Source organism: Pan paniscus, chromosome 6 (assembly GCF_029289425.2).
Source record: "Pan paniscus chromosome 6, NHGRI_mPanPan1-v2.0_pri, whole genome shotgun sequence".
NCBI lineage: Eukaryota > Metazoa > Chordata > Mammalia > Primates > Hominidae > Pan > Pan paniscus.
This window is the reverse complement of record NC_073255.2, coordinates 99,058,863-99,081,743: the sequence shown is the minus strand read 5'-3', so window position 1 is coordinate 99,081,743 and position 22,881 is coordinate 99,058,863.

Genomic DNA, 22,881 nt, shown 5'->3' with positions numbered 1-22,881 from the left:
ATTTATCTTAATCACAGATATATACCAATAGATGCTTCCAATTTCTTACTTAAGGACCAGGGGATTACTTATTTCAATTTAGGCCATTTGTTACTAAGAATATTTGTCATTTGTACTTTCTCTTTACACAGCTTAGGAAAAATACTTACGCATCCTCTATGAGCTGCTGTTCTAAATTCCAGAAAGCAACTACTTTTTATGCTGGATTTTGACATGCATTTCCCTCATTCTTCACTTTAGAATATTTTACTATTTTTAATAAGTAACATAGCCTCATATTCACTGAGTGATATAATTAAATTTAAAATATGCCTTTCTCCCCTTATTGGAGGAACAATACTATTAATTGCACTGACCTCTAACATGAGATTTTAAAACTGATTTCATATCAGTTATGGACAACTGTAAGGTAGATGCAACCATTCAGCTTCAGGAGAACTTTATGCGATGATCTTCACCACTTTGTTCAGCATCATCTCCTTGATGACAAGATGACAACAGTGTCTACTAAGAGTACAGAATTATGAGAATCTTTGGATTTGATTCATTCCTTTAGGAAGCAAATTTTGTCTCTAAAAGCATATAAAGGTTGGCTTTTACGTTTTCTTCTACTTGTGTAATTGTTAAGTTATAAACTCATTGATGGTAGCAGCAGCCCCTCCGGAGCAGCCGCTGGGAGAAATCCAGCTGCTGCAGGGGAGGCATGGCCAGACTCCATGGAGCCTGTGGGCTGGGAACAGATGATCCAGCAGGAGCCCCACGCCCCAAAGAGTTGGCAGGGTGGAGCCTGTGCTCCTGGGTGCAAATGCAGCCCAGCCACCACGGCAGCTGCCAAGCCGTGGCTCCAGATCCGGGCATCCCTGTGCTCTCAGGGGCCCGAGAAGGCCCCTATCCCCACAGGCTCAGAAGTGCCTGCTCCCACTCCTTGGCCTCTCCCCACTCCACAGCAAAGCAAAGTTGTGGTCACGTCCCAATAGCTGAGCCTGGGTGCTGGCATGACCCGGCTGGGTGTGTGCACGCTTGGGGTGGTGCTGACACACCAATCCCCAGCTGCCTCAGTCTCCTCTGGAAACTGCTTCTGAGACTGAAACTTTGGTTACTGATGAGCACAGGAGGGAGGCCAGGGGGCTGAGGGTGGCTCGGCTCAGGCCTGTGGGTGCCCCTTGGCATGGACAGCCTGAATGCCATGGACAGCGTGTTGATGGCAGCAGGAGGCAGACAGGTTCTAGGCAGGAAACGGTGGGTTCCTGTTGAAACCCCACCTTCAAGCCAGGGACAGCCTGAAGCCTGGGGAACTTTACCAAGTTCCAGGTGAAGTCTGCCACCCAGAGTGAGCACTTCTTTGATGCCTTTTAGCCAATCAAGTGATGCTTTTTCCATGTCCTCCCATGGACCAATTAGCACATACCTCCTCCTGCCCATGGACCAATCAGCATGCATTTCCTCCATTCTGAGCCCATAAAAACCCCAGACTCTGCCAGAGTCAGGCACTGGTTGGGACTAAATGCCTGTAGGTAGGAACTCTCCACTTCAGGTTTCCTCTTCGCTGAGAGCTGTTCAGTCACCCAAGAAAGTTCTTCTCCACTTTGCTTACCCTCCAGTTGTCCAAGTAACCTTGTTCTCCCTGGATGTGGGACAAGAACTTGGGGTCTGCCAAACAGCAGGAGTGAAAAGAGCTATAACTTCTCTGGCCAGCTCACCAAGATGCTGGCAGGAACAAAAGAGGCTGTAATATGGTAGCCCTCCTGCCCTCCGCTGGTGCTGGGCAGCCACCCCATGCAATGGGAAGTAGTTGCAGGGCCAGGCCAGCCCAGGAGCCACAGCTGGAGTGGGATGGACTGAAAGAGCTGTAATACAAATGGGCTGAAACATCTCCCCCCAGCCCTCCCACCCCTGCTTGCCCTGCTGCAGGTGACAAGGAGGAGGAAAGAGCTGTGGTCCTTCTAGGATCCCAGACCTCGAGACTCCCCAAGCCAGGGCTGTGACATGCTGTGGGGCTCTGTAGTTCCTTGCATCTCTGAGCTTTGAGGAGCCACGGTGTTCCCCTCATCCAGATGCTGCAGCCCACAGCAGAAGCTGTTTGCGGTATGTCTGGTCCAGCTGCAGCCTCACACAGAGCCAGCGCCTGTGCTAGTGCCTGGAGCTGCCTGCTCTGCCATAGCAGCTGGCATGCCTGGCTGTGCTCAGTGGCCAGGACCCTGTGCTTGCTCTCTCACATGCCCCTTGCCACTCTGCACCTGGCTCGCCCTTGGCAGGTGTGGGATCTGGGCCAGTAGCATGAGCTGAGCACAGCCTGCCAGGCCAAGCAGGCAGAATGAACCTGGCAGCCAAGAGTAAAACTCAAGCAGAAGCACCACCAGTCACAGAGGTTTCTGGCTGGTGAGGCAGCACTGAAAAAATCCTGTGTCATTATTTCTCTTATTTTTCTACATGACAGGGACAATTTGTATTCTTCAGCAAATCACATGTCACTCACTTACAGAAAATGCAATAAATCCCCTACCTCCCTGAAATCTCCTACCTCCTTTTTTTTTTTTTTAAACAAGAAATTCTCTGGCCTGGAGTATCTGAAGATTAAGAATCATAGGGTAGATTAGGGTACAGGAACTCAGGAAAGCTAGTGTTTGGACATTCATTTTTCAGAGCTCATTGTCTGATGTTTTGCCTTTAACATTTTAGAATGGCAGAGCTAATTCACTGTTCCATGAATTAGAACCCAGATGGGGCTTCTGCTCCTCTCCTGTCAGACATAATTTGTCTCCTGGTTTCCTGCTGGCCTATTCTTCAGCATCATGTTTGATATTACCCAGTCTTGCTCCCTGGTTCACCCATTTGGATGTAATCTATTGCCCTGACATTTTAGATCCTTAAATTCTCCCAGTCCTCCTATAGCCTGCCTTCCTTGGCAGGGTCTCATTTGGCACAAAACTTGACTTTACTCTTGGCCCCTTTGCTTGGCAAACTTTAGTTTCCTGCTCTCCATAGATGGCTTTTCTGAAATATGACCCGGGCTAGAATTGCAGACTTTGTGTTTGTAATTATCTGAAGAGTTTGCCCTCAAGAGTAAGATATGCTACTGGCAAACCACACAGCAGTTGAGCTGCCTTCTAGAGTTGCGTGCACTCCTCTCCAACTGACATCATCTTCATTTCTGGCCCCAACTCATCCGGATGTGATCAGATGCCTGCCATCTAGAAGATATAAAGAACAACTTTATGCCGTGTGTGTGTGTGTGTGTGTGAACTTAATTCAGTATTTATATGCTGACTGATGGACAAAACAGAACGTTTTTAAAAACTTTAAAATATGAGAACTGCACTAGTTTAGAAGAGCTTTTACATCTCTTTCAGCTTCTTTTCTCCATGGTCACCCTTCAATTCTGCAGTCCATACTGCTTCAGTGAAAGTGTTACCCACAAAGCTACTAATAATGACTTCTTAGAAAATATAATGGATAAGTTTGTAGTTTTTACATGACTTGAATTCTTGAGAATATTTACAAACACTGACCATTTTATCCTTTTTTTAAAGCTTTTTTTTTTTTTGGAGACATCATAATTTCCTATCTTATTTCCTATACCTCTGATATACTTTAAAGACACTTTTTTTTCTATTTTTATCCCTTAAATATTTGGCTTCTTACAAGTTCCACTAAAGGGTCTCTTAGATTCAAATATTATACATAGTCTGAGTAATCTCATTCATTTCCTTGTCTCAAATTATCATCACTTTGCAAATGTGTATCTTCTCCCAGACAGTTCCGCATAACTACAAATGCATATATCCAACTATATTTTGGTTATCACCACTTAAATGTTTAAATTAAGGATCTTAGACAGAACTTCACCTGTCTTCACAGAACTGCTTTTCCTCCGCATTTCTTACCTCATAATAGCATCATGTGCTAGTTGCTCAAACCAGACACCAGCTAATTTCCTTCTTTCCTGTCCTGCCCACTAATAAATCACCACATCTTACAAATTTTACTTCTGCAGTGTCTAAAATAGATCTCCCTCCCTTTCCTTAACTTCTATTCACTGCCAAACCCAGGGCTGTATCCCATTTTGCCTGAAATACTCCAAACTTTTGATGATTGCTTTCCTGTCAAGCCCATTCTCTAGCCAAGTTGATCTTTCTATATGAAAATGGAAACAATCACTACTCAGTTTAAAACTGTGTGCATTTTCTGGTGACTTCAGGATATAGTACTTAATCAGGGAAATAAAGGCCCACCAAAATCCTCCACACCTGTCCAATTTCAGCTTAGCACTTTCAACCCTTCTCCAAATTTCATTAACCTTCTCTCTTGCTTTCGTAGATATGTACACTCTAGAATATAAACCTTGCAACATGATGTACCCTCTGCTTGGCTCTCACTTCTGACTTCACAAGCACACACGAGCACCCCTCCTTCCCTCTCACTATGCCTGGTTAACTTCCACTCACCTTTCATGTCTCAACTTGGATGTGACTTCCCTCGCAAGAACGCGAGAACTCTCACTCAATAGAGGCCTCTCCTGTGTGCTAACAAGCACCCAGTAATGTCTCCTTTCATAGAATTTACGTAAGTAATTGTGGCTTCTTATAAATGAGCGTCTTCCAACCAGTATGTCAACTCAGTGAGGGAAGGTACAATGTCTCATTTTTTCACTGTTTGGTTTCTGGTTTTTAGCACAATTATGGATACTACAGACATGTTAACAGACTTAACATTTTTTTTCAATAAATGGAAGAATTGATATACCTCCCTAATAAAGATGTATATGAAAACTCGCAAAAGAGAGTTCCAAAGTCTTCACTTCTTACTAAGAAAACAAACAAAAATAAGCCAAAGGCTTCAAATTATATCATCCTACAAAGCTCTACATGATCTGATCCTCCCATTCTTTACCTATTTTTTATTATTTTCCTATGATTGTTTCTTTTGCTTGCTCCAACATAGCAGTTTTTGCCTTTGTTAAATACACCAGGCATTGCCTTTACGATAGCCATTTCTGTTGCTGTTCCCCTGACTGAAAGGCTGTCCTACAGATGTCCGCATAATTTTCTCTTCCACAAATTAAAGACTCGACTTAAATCTTAGCATCTCAATGAGGTTTTCCTTGGCTGACTATTTAAAGTTGCAACTCATTCCCATCAAACCTCAAACAAATACAGTTAGTGTCCCTGATTTATTTTCCTCACAAAAAATTATAAATCTCTGATTTGTTGTATTTCGCTTGTTTCTCTTGTTTATTTTATATCTCCTCCCATCCCTTTATAATGTATGCTCTGTAAGAGCAGTGGCTTTGATCTATTGTTGTTCACCGCTCTATCCCCAGTGTAGAGCATGCTTGCCGTTGTTAAATAAATCAGTTAGAAATAAATAAATATGATTGTGGTGGTTAATTGTATGTGTCAGCTTGAGTGGATCATGAGGTGCCAGGTATTTGCTCAAATATTATTCTGGTTGTGACTCTGAGAGTGTTTTTTTTTGGATGAGATTAACATTTGAATCTGTAGACTGAATAAAGCAGATTGTCTTCTCTAACATAGGTGAGACTTCCCCAATCAAATGAAGGTGGGAATAGAACAAAAAGGGGGTCCCTCTTGTGAGAAACAGAAAACTTTTCTTGTCCGACTGCTGAGCTAAAATAGCAGTCTTTTCTTGCCATTACACTTGAACTGAAACATTGGCTCTTCTTGGGTATCAAGCCTGCCAGCTTTCAGACAAACTATACCACCAGCTCTCCTGGGTCTATAGCTTGCCAAATGCAGATCTTGGGACTTTTCAGCCTCCTTAATAACATGAGCCAATTTCTTATGATAAATATATATACGTACATATAGATAAGATAATTTTATTTATATTTTTGGACAATTTTATAATATATGTTCTACATATATACATATTATCTAAAAATATATATATTATATATTATAAGATCTGCAATTTACAAGAAATTGGCTCACGTGTGTGCATGTATGCACATTTCCTGTTGTTTCTGTTCCCTGTTCCTCTGGAGAACCCTAAAATAATACTAATAAAAATAAGCAACAAGTTAGTAAAACTTTAAATAAATAATTACAGAATAGTTTTAACCTATATACCTATATATAGCTGTGTACTTTAATGCCTTTAATAATATCTACTATTTAATGCAATTCGTGCTATTTATTCTATTTCTGGAATTATCACCACAGTTTTTTGGTTTCTACTATTTATTGTCTTACTTTCATGAGACTGTATGTCTATTTTCTATTATTCATAGATCACACTGGGGTTCAAGAGATACCTTTATTTACTGTGTTTCCTAAAACCCATGTTGAAATAGATTGAGTATCAGTATCTGAGAATTATTCATGGTATTGCTGCCTTTACTTTGAGAATCTGGCTTACTGATACATAATTTCCTCTAATTAAATATATTTTACTAAAATAATTTTAAATATATGCAACAGAAATAATTTATGCAAATATGTTCCACTTATCTGAATGTCATCAAATTACTTCCAATAAATGGGCTATTCATGAGTTTGACTATCATTTATACGATTTGACATTATTATAACATGTCTGTTAGTGTTGTTAGCAGAGTACAGTCTGGTCTGCCTTCTTTTCTTCCTCATAATCAACATATGGAGTTCATCTTCTCACCTCGGACCTGCTGTGTATCTACCGATTCCACCGATCTTTATGATGGAGCCAAAAGAGTCCAATATGTTCCATTCATACAAATCCTGCTTTTTATTCTGTCCCACAAAAGGCAAGTAAACAGAACAATGAAGTTTCTAGTCTTGCTGAAACATGACTTAGGTGAATAATAGCTTGCCTGAATTAGTGTTTTCAGCAAATGAAACAAAGAACTCCCAGCAAAGAACATCCATATCCCTACTATCACATATTGTCCTTGAGGAATAATAAATAATATGTGCATTTCAAAGACTGAATGCTCCAAAACACCTCACTTGGTCTAATGTGTTATTTAATGTGCATTTGCAGTTTGTAGCTCTAGATTCCTCTGACTGCTACAGTTGGTGCCATGCTCCTGTCTCATCTTTTTAGCTGGTCTTGCTGTCAACATTCCATGGGAGCCAGAGCAACCTCTGGATGAACTGTCTCAGGTGCAGCAAAGCAGTTGTGCTCCACTTGACTGTTACTATAATATTCATCAAGAGATGAATGGCTAACAATTGGATTCCCAAAAGGCTTTAAATATGTGTTTTAAATAAATTTGTCTCTTACCTTTGGCCCAGGCACCTCACGGGCTTATAATTAATATTCATCAAAAGAGTCCTGAATCTCCATAGGCCTATATGAAGTGTAGCTTGAGTCTGGTGTATTCTACCTTCTTGCTTAGTATTCAAATCCCCTCACTAGCCAAAATCAAGTGGTTACATGCATGCCCACACATGTTAATATTTGTGATGGAAAAAATAACTTTGTATGATCTCTGTATACTTGGCAGAGTCTATATCAAAATTTAGATTTCTGTGCTCTAATCCCTTGTACTGAAGAAAAATATGAAATTCAAATTGCAGTGCTGTATTATTTATCTAAAAGTGTGATCCATGGGCCAGCTGCATTAAAATAATGCAGAATATGTCATAAAAATTTAGATTTCTGGAATCTACTCATGACTTATTGAATCTCTAGTGGTAGATTACAAGAATCAACATTTCTACCTTTGCCAGATTATTTTTCAATATACATAAGTCTGAGAAATCTTGGCTTAGAAATGCTTACTATAGACTATACATAAGATTTTTCCACTAGGTAAATAAATTCACAATTCTAATTTTTATTTTTTTGCAATAATTTCAAGGTACAACAAAAAATGATTGAATTGCTCTTTATTTCCATAAGAAACTATGCAAATATCTTGAAGATTCAAGAGAACATTGTACCAATGAATAAAAACTATATTATGGATCATACCATGTGGAAAATATGCTTTATGTTTTTGTCTCATAGTGTCCCTTAAGTGTTCAATAACTACAATTGATCATGTTGTATACTTCTATAAAAGTCAGCTTCTCCTGCCCAATGTTATTTGTGCATTGCATTTGTAAAGACATGTGCATACATGCATGTTTATATACCTATACATGTACATACATAAGAAAACACACGTGCACACATATGGACCCACATGCACATGTGTATTGACATGAAAATGTAACATGCACACACATAAGCATATATACATTTGCACAAATATATGCATACACAGAAATGGCAACATGTACAAATCACACACATATGTACATGTCCTTGTATACATACACATGTATGTACATATACACTTGTGATATCCTTACTTCATACTGGAAACTCTTAAACATATTATAGAAACCAATGTTTAGTTATCATTCGTCTTGTTCTTTCTATAAGAATTTGTGACTCTTGGAAGTCTAGAAGATTTTGTAGTGCTAAAAGGTCTGTTTATACCTTCCTCAATCCACTTAGCTAAGACCTCTAATGATTTTATAGATTCTACTTTGAACACAATTATAACTGACACTTTAACAAATGTATGGATACTGGGAAAAAAAGAATAAAAGGACAAAATAGCATGATGAAGAGGGTTAGTGAATTGGAGAAATGAAAAGAAAGGGAGATCAGAATAATGAAATCAGAATAATGAACATCAGAATGTACAGGCTTAAAACCAAAAGCAACAGATTTACAGTGGGTAAAACCTCACAGAGAATTCCTTCAAGTGGAAACTTGGAGAGTGTGGAATTTAACAACTTCATATAACCTTAATTTTTCTTGGAATTCGTTTTCTTTACTTTGGATGATGATTTTTGAAATCTTAATTTAAAAAAATAAATACTCCAAGAAAAGATCATATAAATATCTCTTTCTTTAAGTGTATGCTTATTTCTTTATAAAAAATAATAACCTCTTTATGAGAACATTATATTGTACAAATTTATTTTTCTTCCCCCAACTTCTTCCTACCTAGGGTAGAGGTAAAGAAAGAAATGACTTCCTCTTTTATCTACTCTTTCTTTACTTTGATGAGGTTTTGAAAATATTTCAGTATCTTTTTATAAAAATGTTTGAATTCCTGAGTATTGAATTTGGAAGATAAAAATCAAGACTTGTTATTCTTTTATAATATCACAACGTGAATTTTGGTCAAAATGAGGGCAATCAAAGGCTTTAATAAAGTTTAGCAACTACGTTGAAAAATACTGCTAAGATTTTTGAAAATTAAAAAAAATCTACTTATGTAAATGTAATTTTCTTACTGTACTATTCAACATATTAAAAGAAATCCTATGGGCATGAACTCTTACAGGAAATTTTAAAAGAATTTACAGAAATGAATGGGGGTGTTGATATCATGGATACTTTCAAATCTACCTCTTTGATATAATTTTGACATTTCAGTAGTCTAATTTAACAAATTTAAAGTAATCTTGAATTTATTCTTACCAGCTTCATGATACATTTAAAATGAGGACAGCACTAGTTACAAGTTAGTGTCAATAAAATTTTCATTTCTATGTATTTGTCTTGGTATGCTACATTTTAATATTTGGATATTCTAAGGTCCTTCGTACAGGGTCTTAGAATTAAAACTTCAACGTTTTATAGCTTTTATTGTAGAGATCTTTCACATCTTTGGTTAAGTTTTGTCCTATTGTAATTTTTGTAGCTATTAGAAATAAAAATTTTTTCTTGATTTCTTTTTTGGATAGTTCATTACTGGCATATAGAAATGCTACTGATTTTTGCTTATTGATTTTTTATCCTACAACTTTACTAAATTCACTTATTAATTGTAATAGCATTTTGGTGGAGTCTTTATAGTTTTCTATATACATAAAATCATGTAGTCTGCAAACTGGGATAATTTGACTTGTTTCTCTCCTATTTGGATGCCTTTTATTTCTTTCTCTTGCCTAATTGCTTTGGCTTGAACTTTCACTTCTATGTTGAATAAAAGTGACGAAAGTGAGCATTATTTTGTTGTTACATATCTTAGAGGAAAAGCTTTCACTTTTCCTTGTTCAGTGTGATGTTAGCTGTGGGTTTGTCATATACAGACTTTATTGTGTTGAGGTATGTTCCTTCCAATACAAATTTGTTGGGAGTTTTTGTCATGAAGAAATGTTGAATTTTATTGAATGCTTTTTTGGCATCTATTGAAATGTTCACATATTTTGTCCTTGATTCTGTTAATGTAATATGTATGTTTATTAATTTGCATATGTTGAACCATCCTTGCATCCCTGAGAGTATCCCACTTGATTATGGTGAATAATCTTTTTAATGTGTTGTCGAATTTGGTTTGTTAGTGTTTTTCTGAGGATTTTTGAGGCAGACACAAATAAAAGGAAAGCTATTCCATGTTCATGGATTGGAAGATGTATTAGTCCATTTTCATGCTGCTGATAGACATACCTGAGGCTGGGTAATTTATACAGGAGAAAGGGTTTAATGCACTTACAGTTGCTTGCAGCTGGGGAGGCCTCACAATCATGGTGAAGGCAAGGAGGAGGAAGTCACATCATATATGGATGACAGCAGGGAAAGAGAGAACTTGGGCAAGGAAACTGCATTTTAAAATCATCAGATCTTGTGAGACTTAGTCACTATCCTGAGAACAGCATGGGAAAGACCTGCCCCCATGATTCAATTACCTCTCAGTGGGTCCCTCCCACAACATGTGGGAATTCAAGGTGAGATTTGGGTGGGGACACAGCCAAACCATATCATTCTGCCCCTGGCCCCTCCCAAATCTCATGTCCTCACATTTCAAAACCAGTCATGCATTCCCAAGAGTTCCCCAAAGTCTTAACTCATTTCAGCATTAATTCAAAAGTCCATAGTCCAAAGTCTCATCCGAGATAAGGCAAGTCCCTTCCAACTATGAGCCTGTAAAATCAAAAGCAAGTTAGTTACTTGCTACATACAATGGGGGTACAGGCAATGGGTAAATACAGCCATTTCAAATGGGAGAAATTGGGCAAAACAAAGGGGCCACAGGCCCCAAGCAAGTCTGAAATCCAGCAGGGCAGTCAAATCTTAAAGCTCCAAAAGGATCTCCTTTGACTCCATGTCTCACATCCAGGTCACTGTGATGCAAGAGGTGGGTTTCCATAATCTTGAGCAGCTCACCCTTGTGGCTTTGTGGGGTATAGCCTCCCTCCCAGCTGCTTTCATGGGCTGAAAAGTGAGTGTCTGCAGCTTTTCCAGGCACACAGTGCAAGCTGTAGGTGAATCTACCATTCTGAGGTCTGGAGGATGGTGGCCCTCTTCTCACAGCTCCACTAGGCAGTGCCCCAGTAAGGATGCTGTGTGAGGGCTCTGACCCCCACATTTCCCTTCTGCACTTCCCTAGGAGAAGTTCTCCATGAGAGACCCGCCCCTGCAGCAAACTTCTGCCTGGGCATTCAGACATTTCCATACATCCTCTGAAATCTAAGTGGAGGTTCCCAAACCTCAGTTCTTGACTTCTGTGCACCTACTGGCTCAACACCATGTGGAGGCTGCCAAGGCTTGGGGCTTGCACCCTCTGAAGCCATGGCTTGAGCTGTACATTGGCCCATTTTAGTCATGGCTAGAGTGGCCAGGATGCAGAGCCCCAAGCCCATAGACTGCACACAGCACAGGGACCCTGGACCAGGCCCACAAAACCATTTATTCCTCCTAGGCCTCTGGGCCTATGATAGGAGGGGCTGCTGTGAAGACCTCTGACATGCCCTGGAGACATTTTCCCCATTGTCTTGGGGATTGACATTTGGCTTCTCATTACTAATGCAAATTTCTGCAGCCAGCTTGAATTTCTCCTACAAAAATCAGATTTTCTTTTCTATCGCATCATCAGGCTGCAAATTTTCCAAACTCTTATGCTCTGCTTCCCTTATAAAATGGAATGCTTTTAACAGCAAACAAGTCACCTCTTGAATGCTTTGCTGCTTAGAAATTTCTTCCACTAAATACCCTAAATAATCTCCCTCAAGTTCAAAGTTCCACATATCTCTAGGGCAGGGCAAAATGCCACCAGTCTCTTTGCTAAAACATAATAAGAGTCACTTTTGCTCCAGTTCCCAACAAGTTCGTCATCTCCATCTGAGACCGCCTCAGCCTGGGCCTTATTGTTCGTATCACTACCAGCATTTTTGTCAAAGCCATTCAACAAATCTCTAGTAAGTTCCAAACTTTCCCACATATTCCTATCTTCTTCTGAGCCCTCCAAACTGTTCCAACATCTGCCTATTACCCAGTTCCAAAGTTGCTTCCACATTTTCAGGTATCTTTTCAGCAGTGCCCCACCCTACTTGTACCAATTTACTGTATTACTTGATTTTCACACTGCTGATAAAGACATAGCCAAGACTGGGTAATTTATACAGGAAAAAGGGATTAATGGACTTGCAGTTTCACGTGGCTGGGGAGGCCTCACAATCTTGGCAGAAAGCAAGGAGGAGCAAGTTACATCTTATGTGGTTGGCAGCAGGCAAAGAGAGAGCTTGTACAGGGAAACTCCCATTTTAAAACCATCAGATCTTGTGACACTTATTCACTACCACGAGACCAGCATGGGAAAGACCCACCTCCATGATTCAATTGCCTCTCAGCAGGTCCCTCCCACAACACATGGGAATTCAACATAAGATTTGGGTGGGGACACAGCCAAACCATATCAGAAGGATTAATATTGCTAAAATGTGCATATTACCCAAAGTGATCTACAGATTTAGTGCAAACCCTATTAAAATACCAATGACATCCTTCACAGAAACAGGAAAAGCAATCTTAAAATGAACATGGAAATGCAAAAGATCCCAGATAGCCAAAGCAACCTTGAGCAAAAAGAACAAAGCTGAAGGCATCATGCTACATGACTTCAAAATATGCTACAAGGCTATAATAACAAAAATAACATGGTACTGGATAAAAAAGATGCATAGACAAATGAAACCTGAATGGAGAACCCAGAAATAAATCTATGCATTTACAGTCAACAGATATTTAACAAAGGCATGAAGTACAGATATTGGGGGGCGGGGACTTTCTTTAATAAATAGTGCTAGGAAAACTGGATATCCACATGCAGAAGAATGAGACTAGATTCCTATCTCTCACTATATACAAAAATGAATTGTAAATGAGTTAAAGACTTAGATGTAAGATCCCAAACTATTAACCTACTATGGGAAAACACAGGGGATATGGTTCATGAAATTGGACTCGTCAAAGATTTTTTAAAATATGACCTCAAAAGCATAGGAAACAGAAGCAAAAATTAGGCATATTGGATTACGTCAAACTAAAAAGCTCTTGCAAAGCAAAGGAAACAATCGATAGAGTGAAGAGACAACTTACAGGTTAGGAGAAAGTATTTGCAAACTACTCATCCAGAAGGAGATTCATATCCAGAATATATAAGAAACTCAAACAACTCAGTAGCAAAAAATGATAATAATCGATTTTTAAAATGGGAAAATTATTTCTAAATAGATGTATATCAAAAGAAGGCACACAAATGGCCAACAGATATATGAAAAAAATGTTTAACATCATTAATCATCATGGAAATGCAAATGAAAACCACAGTAAGACATCACTTTACTCTAGTTAAAGTGGTTATTACCAGGGAGATACAAAAATAATAAATGCTGGCAAGGATGTGGAGAAATGGGAACTCTTATGCACTGTTGATGGAAATGTAAATTAGTAGAGTCATTACGAATACAAATTAGAACAGCATTGAGGTTCTCAAAAAATTAAAAACAGAATTACCATATGATTTAGCAATATCATTTCTGGGTATATAGCCAAATGAAATGAAATCAATATGATAAAGAAATATCTGCATTTTTATGTTTACTGCAGCACTATTTATAATGGTCAAGGTATGGAGTCTACTTAAATGACCGTCTGCAGATGAATGGATAAATAAAATGTGATACATATATGTCACATTAATAATGTTCCATTGTGTATGAGTATATATATATATATATATAGAGAGAGAGAGAGAGAGTCATAAAACAGAATGAAATCCTGTCATTTATGGCAAGCTAACATGGGTGAACCTGGAGGACATTATGTAAAGTTAAATCAGCCAGGTACAGAAAGACAAACACTTCATGATCTCGTTCACATGCAAAATTTAAAAAAGTTGATTTCATAGAAGGAGAGAGTATAATAGTGGTTATCAGAGGCTTGGGAAGGTTGAGGGGAGAAAACAGGAAAGGTTGGTTAATGTGTTCAAAGTTACAGTTAGGAAGAATAAGTTTTGGTGTTCTATTACACATTAGAATGACTATAGCAAATAATGTAGTATTATTTCAAGATAACTAGAAGAAAAGATTTTAAATATTATCACTACAAAGAAATAATAAACGTTCAAAGTGATAGATATGGTAATTACCCTGATTTGATCATTATACAATGTATACACACATTGAGTCATCACAATGTACTCCATAAATATGACAATTATAAATTTAAAAATTGATAAAGAATTAAAATTTTTCAACCTATTTATGAAACATAGTAGTTGTTTTGTTACCTGCATCTGATAACAAATATTCATATAAATATACATAATGCACATATCAAGTTCCCTAAGCAACTTGAAAATACATATATTATTTTGAAGTAAATCACCACTCCACAAATTCTCAAAAACCCATCACCTTTCAGTAAGCTCATTGTTTTGTATTTTTAAAATACCTTATAGGGGCCATACGTAATCTAAAAATATTTAATTTTTTTTTGTTTCCCAACTTTATTTTATCTTTAGTGTTACAAAATTAGTTGATTTAAAAAACCCATATTACGCCAGGCGCGGTGGCTCACGCCTGTAATCCCAGCACTTTGGGAGGTCAAAGCGGGCAGATCACCTGAGGTCAGGAGATCGAGACCAGCCTGACCAACATAGAGAAACCCTGTCTCTCTAAAAATACAAAAATTAGCTGGGTGTGGTGGCACATGCCTGTAATCCCAGGTACTCGGAAGGCTGAGGCAGAAGAATCGCTTGAATCCAGGAGGTGGAGGTTGCAGTGAGCTGAGATCACACCACTGCACTCCAGCCTGGGCAGCAAGAGCGAAACTCCACCTCAAAATAAATAAATACATAAATAAATAAATAAATAAAATAAAATAAAATAAAAGATAAAAATAAAAACTCATATCCTCAGCATTTCATTCATTTATTGTGCTTAAAATTGCTATGCATGGTATTTGGGGTTGCAATTGTGTCATTTTGACCCTAGAGTAATGTGGTATAGTATTTTTTTCATTTTTGTAGTACATATTTACATAAAAAATTATGTAAAGAGATAAGAATAATGAAATTGTGTGATTACTTCAGGCATCACAATTTCTCAGGAAATAACATATATTCCTTTTTAGTGTTATTGTCTATTTCATTGTCTTGTCTTCATGAAGATATGGCCTAAATAATACTCCTTAAGCAACTTTAAATTTTTAATAGTTGTGTGTGAATAGATTTTTCAGAATTGTGGGCACTAACAGTAAATGACAGCTGTTGCAAATTACTCATTCTTTCAGGAAAATGTTATGATGACATCATTATAAAGGTGAAAGATTTAATGAGACATAACTATAAGACAAGGGGAAGGCATAAGGATTTTTAAAAATTGCATACTGACCTGTATATCAAGTAACGTAATAGTAAAGGACATTTGCTATGATTTTCCATAAAAGCTAATATGGAAATCTATACCGTCATTCCTACTTGAAAAGGTGGAAGGACATTCGTGCAATGAGGCATTGACAAATGCCTGCAAATTAGAATGAAATGGCAATTTTGTCTATGGAATGTTTATCTGCCCTGTCAAATAGGAATTGAAACATATTCCACTTCTACTTGTCAGAATAATGTTCCTGAGTTTCAGGCCATTGTATTTTTTTTGTCTCAAGAAATTTGGTTCCAGGTTTGCTGTGAATATAGTGTAAGGACAAACATTACTTGAATTTATAGTATAACTCTAATTATGATTTTATTTTATGTGTCTGATTATGATGCTAGGAAGATAAGCTTTTTGTGGTAAGGCTGTTTTGAGTCGTTTATTTTGCTTATTAGAAAATGTATCTTCCATAAGCATTCCACCTAAAATAGGTATTCTGAATTAAAATTTACTAAACTTCTTGGTGTGTGAGTGTGAGTGTGTGTGTGTGTCTGTTTGCTTGCCTCCAACAAGCAATGCAATTTAGTTAATTTACTTTTGAAGGATCCAGTAGTAACAGGCTATGGCATTTCTTATTTGTACTTTTACATTGCTATTTTTTTCTCATATATTTACCCTAATAAAGTAATTTATCGTTTGCCAGGGGTGTATATGCATATATATATACATATACATATATATATACACATACATATATATATACACACACGTGAAAAATGAAAAATTACAAATGATATATATAGATACGTATCTATACATACGTATGTATAGATACGTATCTATACATACGTATGTATAGATACGTATCTATATATATACACACACACACACACACACAAAGTGCTGGGAAGTCACATATTAAGATAGTTATGTCTAGCAGTGAATTTAACTCTTCCAACGGAGAGAATTCTGTCAATGAGAAACTGAGACAGTTAAATAATTTGTCCTAGCTTGTATAGCAACTGATTGGGAGAACAAGCCTATAAAATGAAGCAGCCTGGCTAGAGGGACACCATTTCACTATTTCTGTTCTTTAAGCTATCCAAAGTGGACTGCAAACCCTACAATACATTATTTAATTTTGCTTTAAACTCTCATTTAACATTTTCCCTATATATTTTAAAACAATTTATACTTACAGAAAAGTTGCAAAGACAGTACGGAGAGCTCCTTTATAGCTTTTACCCAGCTTCCTCTAATGTTAACATCTTGCATAAATACTGTACAATTATTGAAACTAAGAAACTAACTTTTTTTGGTAGAGACAGAGTCTCATTATGTTGCCCAGGCTGATGTCCAACTCCTAGCCTAAGGAATCCTCCTGCTCATCAGCCTCCCAAAATGTTGGGATTACAGGTGTGAGCCACTGCACCTGGCCATGAAATTAACTTTGGTACAAAATTATTAACTAAATTACATTTCTCATTTCATCAGTTTTCTCATTTCATTCATTTTTCCACAAATGTTCTTTTTCTATTCTGGGATCCAATCCAGGATGCCACATTACATTTAGTTCTCCTCTTTTCTTAATCTCCTCCAATCTTTTCCTTATCTTTTTCATGATCTTAACACTTTCAGAGAGCATGACCTGATATGTTATAAAATGTGTTTCAATTTTTGTATGTCTGCTGCTTTCTTTCTATTAGAAAGAGGCTATGGGTGTTGAAGAAAGTATTACAGAGGTGTTGTCTGTTTTCAGGCATCATATCAAGGGTGCATGGTGTTTGTGTCTTATTCGTGGTTATATTAACATTTACCACTTGGTTAAGGTGGTGTCTCCCAAATTTTTTCACTGTTAGCATTTTTCCTTTTGTAATTAATACGTATTCAGAGTGAGATACGTTAAAGCTATTAAATGCACTGTTTCTCAGACTTTTGTTTTCTGATTTCAGCATTTGTCTTCTGATCAGCATTTACTGCTGGATCTTGCCTCCAATGATCACTACATTGCTCTAATGGTGATATTATGTTTCCTTTACTTTTATATTTATTAATTGAAATTCATCTATAAGAAGGAGTTGACCCTTTTTCTTCCCAATTATCTTTAAATACATTTAATAACAGGAAAAAATTCCTATAGCCCCCACATTTATCCATTTTGGCACTCATTTCTTTGCGTAGATCCATGTTTTCATATGGAATAGCTTTTCCTCTGCTCGAAGAAAATCCTTTGCCATTTCTTACAGTGCAGATATGCAAAGAACACATTCTTTTAGCTTTGTTGTTCCGAAGACTTTTTTTATTTGGACTCCAGTGAAAGATTTTCACCATGCAAAGCATTCTAGGCTGGAAGTTTTATTCTTTCAGCCCTTTAAATATGTTTTTTCCATCTTATTCCAGTTTGGATAGTTTATGAAGAAAAGTCTACCTTGAATGTTATCGTTATTCCTTCATACCAAAGGTTGATGATGTTTCTCTGTAAAGGTCAAGATAGTAAAGATTTTCAGGTTTTGCAGGGGTCACATAATGACACTGTTACATATTCTTCTTTTTTAAAGAAATATAAAAATATTCTTAGCTTTTGAGTGCTGTAAGAACAGGACACAGGCCAAATTTGGCACATGGACCACAGTTTGTTTACCCCTACTTGATGTTTTTTTTTTCTCTTGCTGCTTCTAAGGATTTCTCTCATTCTCTTTCTCTCTATATATTTAATTTAACTATAATGTGCCTTGGTGTAGTTACCTGCATGTTTCATCTGTGTGATTGCCATTTAACTTCTTGGGTCCATGGGCTTAAATTCACCAAATCTGGAAAAATCTTGGCTATAATTTATTTAATTTTTTTTTTCTTACCATAACTCCTTCCAGCTGTTAATCTTGTCTCATAAGTCATTTTTCCTGTACTTTTTCTCTTTCATTCTCTCTACTTCCTTTTGGATAGTTTTTGATAATATGTTTTCAAGTTTACTGATTTTTTTTTTTCTGCCAAATCTAATCTTATTTTAAACTTAGCCAGTGAGTTTGTTACTTCAGGTGTATTATTTTTCATTTTTAGTAATTATATTTGGTTATTTTATATATTTTCCACTTCTCATTATGTTCATGTTTTTCTTTAAATCTCTGAGCATGTTTATAATAGATTTTACAGTCCTTGTTCACAATTACCCGCATTTTTGTCATTTTTGGAAATATTTATATTGATGACTATGTCTTGTTGTAAATCTCATTTTTCTGATTCTTCATATGTGTAATTTTTTCATTAGGTTTTTTGTGAATGTTATGTTGTTAAGTGTTGACATTTATTGTCTTTATTTAAAGAGTGATGGACATTGTTAGGCAGTTATTTGTCAACTAATTAACAACTAATTGACAAATAACTGCCTAACAATGTCCATTGCTCTTCAAATAAAGGTTTTTCAAAGCTACTTTTTAAAAATCTCTTAAATATTTTTTTAGGGCAGGTCTAGAGCAGTATTTAATTTAGCCCTAATATAAAGGCATTACCCTCTGGGGTCTCTACACAGTGTTCCACGTATTGATTCATCCCTACTCTGCATGGTTAGAGCTAGAATAATTCCCAGTGTTGTGTGATTCTTGGGACTTGTTTGGCTTATAATTCCCTTGTCATTGCTCTTTCCTTAGATGTTCTTTGCCTGCCTTTTGGGGTTTGACTCTTCTGTGCAGAATGCAATCCACTAAAAATTCAGAGGTCCCTAAACAGATTATTGGAACTATTTCTCTGTATATGTCTCTCATCTTGCATTTTCTACCTTGTAAATTCTAGTCACCTCAGCATCCTGGAAGTCGAATCCTCATGTAGTCAACAGAGCAAAATCACTGATTTCTGTTTGGGTTTCCCCTCCCTGTGTTGCATTCCAGAAACTGTCTCCAGGCATAAAGATACTGCAATTTGTTTCCCTAATTCTAGGAATAATAGCCCTGCCCTGCCTATTGTCTAACATCTAAAAATGTTTATTTTATATAATTTATTGGGTTTTCTAGTTGTTATAGTAGGAAGAGAAGTCCAAGGCCTATTACTTCCTGTGTGCTGACCACTGGAAAATCTTGAGCAGAAGAGTGCTGCAAATAATGGACCTGTCCCCTGCCCCTCGAAACTGCAGCCTGAAATCCAGCGCTTACTATCCTGTTTATGCCCAGTTGCTCACCTGTGACTTTTCTTTCCCTGTTCTTTTGATTACAGCTATCATCCAGTATTTGACTTCTTTGTGTCAAAGAGGCTAACAGACATTTTGCTCCATATTTTTCACATTCTCCATGACAAAGTATTGAATATGAAACAAGAAATACATAGGAATGGCTGAGGTTTTATAGCATCCAATTAAACTGATACATAATCTCCACTTTTATGTATGTGTACTAAGACTGAGCCTGTAAGAACTTCACTGAAAAGATTTAGCATCATCATGTCATAGAATTGCCTCTGACATGCATAACTGATCAATATGTATCTATAGAATGAATCAATACATTAATGTCTGTAGTCATTTGTAGGTGTTGAGCTACTACCTCTTAGTTACAACCCCTGATAATTTTCTCTGATTTAAAAGTAGGCCAGGCACAGTGGTTCACACCTGTAATCCCAGCACTTTGGGAGGCCAAGGCAGGAAGATCACCTGAGGTCAGTAGTTCAAGACCAGCCTGGCCAACATGGTGAGACCCCCATCCCTACTAAAAGTACAAAAAATTAGCTGCGCATGGTGGTGGGCACCTGTAGTCCCAGCTACTCAAGAGGCTGAGGCAGGAGAATCCCTTGAACCTGGGAGGCTGAGGTTGCAGTGAGCTGAAATCAAGCCACTGCACTCCAGCCTGGGTGACACAGCGACTCTGTCTAATAAATAAATAAATAAAAATAAAAGTGACTTGATTTTTTACATCATATTCCCTTTCTCATGTCTGGTTGTAGGATGAACTAGAGCTGTAAAACTCTTCATAGGTAACATAGAAGTGATTTGCCCTTTAAGGCCTTCCATCTTAATGTAGTATAGTGTAGCTGTTCGCACAGATAGAGTGTAAAGTCAGGCTGCTGGGAAAGGGAAGGAAAAGGAGGAAAGAGATAAAGAAGCGGAATGAAAAGAGAGGATTATTTGGTAGACAAATGACAAGTTTAAATTAAACATATAAAGCATATGTTTTGTTTCTCCACCTTCCTTTCTTTAAAATGGCTTCATTTTCTGAGTTTTGGTGAACATAATTTCTTTTCCACTTTGAATGCCTCAGAAAGCAATAATCTTCATAGTCTCAAAGCCAAGCTTTCAAGCACTGACATCTGTCTTTGTAGTTAAGGTGTTCACAGAATTGCTGTTAGACACACAAATGAATAGATGCACTCACACTTTCCACTCATAAAGAATAAAGGCAACTTGACATTTTCTATACTGCTTTATTTAGTCTGAAAATCTCAGGACTTTTCCAGTTAAAATATTAGATTCTTAAAATGGTAAGCATGCTTAGCAAAACATAACTAATTTCTGATATTTCTGTGTATAGTCTTTCTGGATTAACACATTTCAATTTCTTGTCCACTAGTATTCTTTTGCTTTTATTTAATCAGAATCAAAAGTAATGATAAAATTCATGGCAAGATAAATCAAATGTGACCTTACTCTCTGTTGAGTTACCAATGGACAGACAATGGTCATTTACTATTAACTGCTAGTCCATTAAAATGGTTATGAAACAGATTATTTTATAAACAATAATATTGAGAAAATCCTGGCTCCAAATCTATACTACTACTTTATTATTTAATTACTTAGCAAAATACTTAATTATCTTTGCTATAAAAACATCAAATTGTAATTTTTTTTTCTTTTTTTTTTTTTTTTTGAGACAAAGTCTCACTCTGTTGCCAGGCTGGAGTCCAGTGGTGCAATCTTGGCTCACTGCAACCTCCGCCCCTCAGGTTCAAGCGATTCTCCTACCTCAGCCTCCCGAGTAGCTAGGACTACAGTCGCGAGCCACCACGTCCAGCTAATTTTTGCATTTTTAGTAGAGATGGGGTTTCGCCATGTTGTCCAGGCTAGTCACGAACTCCAGACCTGAAGTGATCCACCTGCCTTGGCCTCCCAAAGTGCTGGGGATACAGGCGTGAGCCACCGTGCCTGGCCAAATTGCAAATTTATAAGTGTGTGTGTGTGTGTGTGTGTGTCTGTGTGTCTGTGTGTGTGTAATCAGATGCCTAAAATTCCTTTTAAGTATGACAGGAAGACATTTGTTACCGATTGATATAAACATCTTCCTGTCATACTTAAGAGGAATTTTCAGTTAAAAACTTTCAGTTTTGGATGGTATGAATTTCATAGACCATACACTTAGATTACTTAGATGTTTATGAAGTGAAAGTATATGTGTGTATGTGTGTGTGTGTGTGTTTGTATACACTGAATTTAATTTATAATTGTTCCTCATAGCAGAAAACTGAACCTTAGCAGATAGGGTCCCTTCAAATTTTTCCTATTTTAGTAAGCTTAGGGCTCCTTCCTATTCCTATCCCCACTGCCCCACTGTGGCATAGATTCTAAATGTAAGGGAATAAAAGCAGTCTAATGGAACGTGGTAAAAGCAAGCTGCAAGAATCTAGTCCTTGCATTACATCTATCCATAGCTAGCATCTGCTGAGATGACCATTAAAAATAAAAATAGCTAACATATATGAAACACTCATATAACCCTATGCTAGGTCCTTTACATATCTGAATTCACCCAGCCTTCATAACAGCCCGTGAAGTAAGTACTATTATTACAATGTGCATTTTATAGATAGGAAAACTGATGCACAGAGTTTAAAAACTGGGCCAGGTTTATGCAGCACTTAAGAAACGGAGCTGGAGTTTGAACGCAATACTGGAACTCTGGAACCTCAGCTTGGAATCTCTGTGCTCGGCAGGCTCTCCTGCTGTCTACTCCTTCCATATAAGCCTCCACATCAGCACAAGCTGAAGCTATTGTATTATATTTGGAAGGTAATGTGACGCATTCCACAGTGGCTTCCTCATCCCTCCCTCTGCAGACTGCTGGTTGTCTAAGTCCCGACTGTGCCACTCATGTGCAATACATGTGATATAAAATGACTTGTCTGCTCACTCCTAGAACCTATTGAGGTTTACAGGGCCTCTGGGCCTCGTGTCCATCAGCCAAATAACTCACGTAAACATCACTATGTATTCACAGGGTCATGGTTTCGGGAGTGTTCTAAGTGTTTAAAGTATTCCAATCAGAAAGCTGGATGTTCTGTCACTCTACCCAGGAGTGCAGTC